At 44.9% G+C, this 5,776-nt stretch overlaps 1 pseudogene; it reads left to right on the forward strand.

Moving 5' to 3' along the window:
- Window positions 1-1,051: 1,051 nt before the first annotated feature.
- On the forward strand, window positions 1,052-1,642 carry Rpl11-ps6 (ribosomal protein L11, pseudogene 6; annotated as a pseudogene).
- The last annotated feature ends 4,134 nt before the right edge of the window (window positions 1,643-5,776 follow it).

Genomic DNA, 5,776 nt, shown 5'->3' on the forward strand with positions numbered 1-5,776 from the left:
TCCATGGTACGTGACATAAGGTGGGTTTGTACTTAGACGTGGGGCGCAGAGATCACTCCAGAATCGCATGTTCTCAAGGAGCTGTCTGCCCCTCATGAATAGAGCAGCCAGGCAGTTTGTCCAGCCACCAGGGAATGACTCACTGAGCTGAAGATATCAGCTTTAAGGTTTGACTGCTGATGGTCATTAAAAGACAACCACAACAGAAACATCTGGTTTCAATTGAGAATCTACTCTTAATGTCCTCTGAATCAACTCAAGATTTCCCCTCCAAAACAATCCAAAGCTTTGTACTAAGTTTTACGGCTCCCGGGGGTGGGGAGTGGGGGTGGGGTGGGGTGGGGGTGAGATGCCCTTTATTTAAAACAAAACAAAATGACCTTGGCCACAGCACAGTTTGGAAGCATCTATCTTCCTGAGCCCTTCCATTAAGCGCACCTTCCAGACACTCACCTCAGATATTTGACCTTTCTGGCCCCTAGGACTTAACACACAGCGAATCTGTGGTGGGAAAATACCAGCACAATTTACAGCTAGTGGTGAGCTGAGCACTGTTTTTAGAAAGATACCTCCTAAGTATTGAAAGAGCTTGAAGGAGCTTGCAACCCCATAAGAACAACATTGCCAACCAACCAGAGCTTCTAGGGACTAAACCACTACTGAAAGACTATACATGGACTGACCCTGGGCTCCAACTGCATATGTAGCAGAGAATAGCCATGTTGGGTCACCAGTGGAAGGGGAAACCCTTGATCCTGCCAAGGTTGGACCCCCAGTGCAGGGGAACATGGGGGGCAGTAAGGGGGATGTGTGGGGAGAATACCCATATGGGGGAGGGGAGGATGTGGGAACTTATGGACAGGAAACCAGGAAAGGGAATAACATTTGAAATGTAAATAAAGAAATATATCTAATAAAAATTTTAAAAAACAACCTCCTAATGCTACAGTCATGCCCAATGGACCGCTTATTACAGAAACTATCCCACACAGCACCCTTACCATTACTTGTCCTTTATCTAATTATGCCTTTAGAAATGATTAGACCTGTTCTCCACCATGGCGCAAGATCAGGGTGAAAAGGAGAACCCCATGCGGGAACTTCGTATCCGAAAGCTCTGCCTCAATATCTTCGTGGGGAAGAGTGGAGACAGACTGACCCAAGCAGCCAAGGTGTTGGAGCAGCTCACAGGCCAGACCCCTGTGTTTTCCAAAGCTAGATACATCGTCAGGTCCTTTGCATCCGGAGAAATGAGAAAATCGCTGTTCACTGCACTGTCCATGGAGCCAAGGCAGAGGAGATTCTGGAGAAAGGCCTGAAGGTGCGAGAGTACGAATTACGGAAGAATAACTTCTCAGATACCAGCAACTTTGGCTTTGGGATTCAGGAACACATTGACCTGGGCATCAAATATGACCTAAGCGTTGGCATCTATGGCCTGGATTTCTATGTGGTGCTGGGTAGGCCAGGTTTCAGCATCGCAGACAAGAAGCGCAGAACAGGCTTCATTGGGGTCAAACGCAGAATCAGCAAAGAGGAGGCCATGCGCTGGTTCCAGCAGAAGTATGATGGCATCATCCTTCCTGGCAAATAAACTTTATCCAAAGGCCAATAAAGTTTTCTCAGAAATGCAAAAAAAAAAGATTAGAAATAAAATGGCTAGAATATGTAGTTTGCAAGCTTTTATTTTTGGTTTTTGTTTTGTTTTCTTTTTTGATTTTTTAAGACAGGATTTATCCACATAGCCCTGACTGTCCTGGAACTTGTTCTGTAGACCAGGCTAGCCTCGAACTCAGAGATCCACCTACCTCTGTCTCCTGAGTGCCTGACTCAGACTTTATTTTTTTAAACAAGAAATATATATTGCCTCTCAGAACATTTTTTTAAGCCAACTTACATTTCTAACCATCGTGTACAAAAGAATCATTGGTCTTCTCATCAACTCTTGGTCTTCACCAGTCTTCTGGAAGAAAGGTCAGCTTATTTTTAATTTGCTTTTCTTTGGTTACTCATTAGCGAAGCAACTTTTCATTATTTTAATTATATTTGTTTGTTTATGTATTCACAATGTGGATGGGTGCACACATAGCACAGCATGTGTGTGGAGGTCTAGGGACTGCCTGTAGGAGTCAGTTCCCTCAATCAAGTGGCTCCCAGGATCAAACACCGGTTTCCAGACTTGGCCTCAGGAACCTGCACTCACACCAAGTCATCTCCCTGACACTTTTTAAATGTTGAGTTTTTTTTTTAATATTTGTTAATTTTTATGTATGTGTGTCACAGCACACAAGTGAGGAATGCCCTCACACTTTCCTCACACGGTCTACCACTCTGTGTATGGCATGACACAGAAGCTGCCAAGGGCTGGTCCTGTCTCTGCCTCCTGTCTTAGCTTAGGAGTACTTAGATTTTAGACACACACCGCTGAATCTGAGGTTTCTTCTGGGAATACAAAACTCAGGTATCAGACTTATCTGCAAGCTCATACCTATGAGTCATCTCTCTGGCCCAAACATCTTTTTTAATCAACACATAAAATCGTTTCTACTTATAGGGTATTTTGGTGGCGGGAGGGGGTGTGTGTTTGCTTCATTTCTGAGAACATGCTATGTAGACCAGGCTTGACCTAAAGATATTCTTGATGATTCTGAGTTCTACACTTACACTTCTCATAAGCATTTATTTATACCCATTCTACACATCTTAGAAAATACAACTTAATTAAAATGTCATGGGTCTTTAGAAAATCAATAAAGGGGGCTGGAGAGATGTCTCATCAGTTAAAAGCACTGACTGCTCTTCCAGGGGTCCTGAGTTCAATTCCCAGCAACCACATGGTGGCTCACAACCATCTGTAATGAGACCTGATGCCCTCTTCTGGTGCATCTGAAGACAGCTACAGTATATTCATAGACATTAAATAAATTAAATATTTAAAAAAAGAAAATCAATAAAGGGACAAAAGAGAAATTTTTACAAACTAATGTGGTGGTTTGAATAAAAATGCCCCCATAGGCTCCTATATTTCAGTGCTTGGTCATTAGGGAGCAGTGCTACTTAAGAGGGATTAGGAGGTGTGGCCTTGTTGGAGAAAGTGTGTCACTAGGCTTTTGGATTGCAAGTGCTCAAGTGTCACCCTCTTCCTGCTGCCTTCAGATCTCTGTGTAGAACTCTCAGCTACCACATTTTCGTGCCACCCTGTTCCCTGCTATGAGGATAATAGACTAAGCCTCTAACTGTAAGCCAGTAACTCAAGTGCATGCATGCACACACACACACACACACACACACACACACACACATACACACACACAGGTGCTTCATTAGCTATAATTTTGAACCATCACATAAGGCTAGATGCGGTGCCACATGCCTTTAATCACAGCATTTGGGAGGCGGAGATGAGTAGATCTTTGGGAGTTCAAGGCCAGCCTGCTCTACATAGAGAATTCCAGGCCAGCCAGGACTTTATTGTGAGATTCTGTCTAAATAATACTTTAATTAAAAAAAAAAACAACTTTAAGAACAACAACAAAGCTCATTGGTTAGAGGGCCAGAAGCTCAGATCTGAGGACTTTGGAAGGCTTTGTCCTGCTTCCTTTCATAAATGTGAGTTCAGCACCAACTCTGCAGGAAGTGGACGGCAATGCATTAGCTATGAAAAAGCACAAATGCCACCAGGTAAAAATGATAAATATCCTTACATAACTCAAGAGAGTCACATCGACTTTTCAATGCTTCAACACTACTAGGCTGAATTGAACATTTTGTTATTTTAGCTTTGGAAATTAAATACAAGTATACACTTGAGGAAAAAAATAGAGATATTACCTAATATGCTCTGATGAATTCATGAATTCATATGAGTTCTTCATATGTGACAATAGGACCCATTTCTTTAAACTCTTCTCAGCAGGGCAGGGTGTGGTAGTACTCGGCTTTAATCTCACCACTCAGGAGGCAGAAGCAGGTGGATCTCTGTAAGTTTGAAGCTAACCTCGTCTACAGAGCAAGTTTCAGGACAGACAAGGCTACACAGAGAAATCCTTTCTCAAAAACAAACAATCCACAAAAGCTCTCCTCGGCAGCTGAGGCCAGTGTACCTGCAATCCAAGCATTCAGGACACAGAGCCAGCAGCTGTCTGGCTGGGAGTACAGAAGCTAGCCTGGGATATATACACAAGCTGAAGGTACACATAAGCTAACCTGGGCTACAGGGTAAAGTTCTTTCTCAAACAGCAAACTCCTATGCTCCCATCCAACTAACGTTTTTAACATTGGCCAGATTCATGGTGGTGTGGGCACTAAGGACACAGAGGCCAACAGTAGGTTCTGGCATCATCGGGCTAGCATCCTAGCAGAGAGTGCAATAAGCACCATATGGCGTTGGTTCACAACAAAGGCCTGGTGGAAAAGCAGAGTAAGTTGAGGATACACAGTGGTAGGGTAGGGCAGTGCATGGGGCAAGATAGACAGGAAATCTGCTTCAGAGAGGGGCATTTGAGCAGGAATATGAGTGAAGACGATAAGAGGAATGCACACAGACACCTAGCAAAAGAATATCACCCGGCAGGAGGATGCCAGGAGCAAAGGCCTGAGAGGGAATGAGAGAGAAAGTCACCTCCGAGTGAGGAGGAAGAGGAGGAGAAGGGGTACAGTGAGGGAAGGCAGAGACCAGGTCAGTAGTGGCCTGGAAAGCCACTTTAAAGTCCATAGATTTTGTAGGACTGGAGGCCACTGGAGGACTGAGGAGAGGGAGGGACATGAGGTGGCTCTCTTTTCATCGTGGGGGGAGGGGAGCAGAGAGGAACGGGACCAATCTTGTTACCGTGTAGGGAATCGAGTCAACACATGGACTTGGTTTCTTTTTCTGCCTTTCTGGCATTTCTTCTACCACCCTGGTTAAGAACCGTTTTAGAGTTTTTCAATAGTTCAGCAGCAGTGGAGTGCATAAGATTAGCCAAGTCTCCAATCGAAGATGCGTGCGCTTCAGAATCATGGCTTCGAGAGTTATTGTAAAGTTCACCCGTCCATGAAATGTGAAATGCTTGGGTCGAAAATTACTTCCAGCTGTTTGTGAAGATATACGGGTGGTGGGGTGGGGTTGAGGGTGGGGGTTGGGGTGGAGGGGCGATGGGGGGCGGGGTTGGAAGGGGTGGGGGCAGGAGGTTGATGATGGTTCATGCATCCCAAAACCCTTGAGGCGAACAGCTGTGGTGAGTCTTAACAATGCTTCTTTTAGGAAAGAAGGGGCCAGTGCTGTTTCAAAGAAGAGTTGTATGGAAACTGGGACTACACGGCTGTGGGACAGAGGTGAAGAAAATGAGGAAGAAATGAGCAATGGAATGGGAATCTCTGCACTTTATGTGTGACCCAGGTGCCGTCAGCAGTAGACCGCAGGGGTGAGGGTATTCCACTAGGTTCCAGTGGATAGTACACATTGCCAGCGGTTCAAGACTGACCCTTATCCTTCCTTTCCTCCTAGTATACGGGATCAGAGTTTAGTACAGGTCAAAACTGATCTAAACTGTTGGTGATAGGGCTCAGTTGGGAGAGTGCTTGTCTCGTATACAGAGTCCTGGGTTCTAGTCGCAGCACCATGTAAAACCAGGTGGAATGAACTCAGTAACTAGAAGCTGCGGCATCAGTTTAAAGCCATCTCCGGCTACACAGTGAGTTTGAGAAAAGTCGAAGCTAGAGGGTGGGAGAGAGTCTGAACTTAGCCCATCTTTCCCGGCCATAAAACTCAGTTCCCACCAGTGAGATCTAAGCAAAA

This window comes from Rattus norvegicus, chromosome 9 (assembly GCF_036323735.1).
Source record: "Rattus norvegicus strain BN/NHsdMcwi chromosome 9, GRCr8, whole genome shotgun sequence".
In the NCBI taxonomy this organism is placed as follows: Eukaryota; Metazoa; Chordata; class Mammalia; order Rodentia; family Muridae; genus Rattus; species Rattus norvegicus.